The sequence below is a fragment of the Peromyscus eremicus genome, chromosome 12 (assembly GCF_949786415.1).
Source record: "Peromyscus eremicus chromosome 12, PerEre_H2_v1, whole genome shotgun sequence".
In the NCBI taxonomy this organism is placed as follows: Eukaryota; Metazoa; Chordata; class Mammalia; order Rodentia; family Cricetidae; genus Peromyscus; species Peromyscus eremicus.
This window is the reverse complement of record NC_081428.1, coordinates 9,057,723-9,059,879: the sequence shown is the minus strand read 5'-3', so window position 1 is coordinate 9,059,879 and position 2,157 is coordinate 9,057,723.

Sequence of the window (2,157 nt, the reverse complement as noted above, 5' to 3'; positions counted from 1 at the left end):
ATGGGAGCCCTTGGCTTATCTCTCCAATGATCCAGTGGTGAGATGCCTCTCTGCCTCTGGGTGCAACAATGGTTCATTCATTTACATGGCAATACATGCTGTTCACTCACAATTCATATTACCATTAGTGGATATTTAGGTAGTTCCTAAGAAATAATGCTGCTATATAGGGTCTATCTAGTCTATAAGGTGTGTGTGTGTGTGTGTGTGTGTGTGTGTGTGTGTGTGTGTGTGTGTGTGTTGGTCAATAAGAATAAAATTGCAAGACCAAGGGGATCCATACACAAACATATACTAACATTTGGTAACTTTAGCTCTGGAATTTTAGCCATTCAATGCTTTACATTGGACTTCTCACAATGATGTCTTAGGAAAGAAATGTCTTCCATACTGTTATGACCATTTGGATATATTCTTTTTAAAATGTGCATTCAAATTACTTGTATGATTTTTATTGTCATCTATTTTTAAATATTTTCATAAGTCATTTGCAAGTATATTTACTTCCCAAAAGCATTTCTTCTGAGTAAGTTTTCAAAATTGTGAATAATATCTATAAATATATATATAGTTATATATCTACATAGATATATGAATAGATATATACATATGTATATATATATATAAAATGATGCAATACTCCATTCCATCACAATATGGTGTTTCAATAAAAGTGTATATTATTTAATGATTAAATAAAGCTAATTAATATAACAATTACTTTACATGCTGATTTTTTGTGTGTAAGTATTAAAAGTCCTCTTGCCAAGTTGAAATATATATAACACTATTACCTCAGTCTCCAAGTTGTGTAACAGATGCCAAAAAAAGCCCAAATGTGCTGTGGGATGTCCTATATGCTGTGAATATATGTTGCTATGATTGATTGATAAATAAAATGCTGATTGGCCAGTAGCCAGGCAGGAAGTATAGTATAGGCGGGAAAAGAGAGAGAAGGCTGGGGAGAAGAAGGCTGAGTGAGGAGACGCTGCCAGCTGCCACGATGAGTAGCAGGATGTAAGCTACCAATAAGCCACAAGCCACGTCGCAAGTTATAGATTGATAGAAATGGGTTAATTTAAGATATAAGAACAGATAGCACGAAGCCTACCACAGCCATACAGTTTATAGGTAATATAAGTCTCTATGTGTTTACTTGAGGAATGCTAGTGAGAAAGATTTGTCCTGACCGTGGGCCAGGCAGGACCAGAAAAACTTCAGCTACATAAATGAATGTCAAAACTCTAAATGAATCTTTGTGCCCTTCCCTAGTCATCTTCCAATCCACTGCTCCTCTTGCCTCTGGTACCCACCATTCTACTCTCTACCTAGAGTCTATAATTAATTGAGATCATGTAGTACTTGTCCTTTTATGCCTGGCTACTTTGACATAAAACAATGCCCTCAGGTTTATCCACACTGTTACTTGGATTTTTTTTTCTTATTTTTGTCACATTACACATTCCCATTGCTTTAATTTCCTTATACTCTTAATAGACCTACACATTTTATATTCCCTCCTCACTTACTCTCCAGAACTTTGTTCCTTTATACACAGTTGTACAGTTGCTTTTGAGTCACTGTTACCACAATGAACACAACAACTTTAGGAGGCTTCAGAGAGTTCCAGACCATCATGGCAGCAGAGGTATGGTAATGAAGAAGCTTGATTCCTGGCAAGGGGAGTGTGTGGCAAAGGCTAGCCATATCACAGTGGGCTGAGAACCAGAAAGTGAAACAAGAAGCAGGCAAAGATAACACACCCCCAAGGAGAAACCCCACCTTCAGTGGTCTACCTCAGCCTACTGGGTTTGAAGCCTTCAGGTTTCACAGCCTCCTGAAATAGAACCACAAAGTAGGGGTGAAGTATGCAAACACATGGTTCTACAGGGTTTGTCATATTCAAACCACTACAGCAACCCTTTGTATTAAGACATCTTTAAGGATCAATGTTCCCTTTATGGATGCCCCTTCAATAAATGCGTCTACAACTGCCACTCAGTGGGTGACTTCAGGATCCTTTATGCACATAGGTGATAATTTTAATTATCTAAAGACATCTCCATTTAGATATCCCATCACCGCTTCTTAATTACTGTACCTGTCATCGCTCTCTTAACTCAACTTCTCAGCCCAACTACACTATTTTGAAGTGGC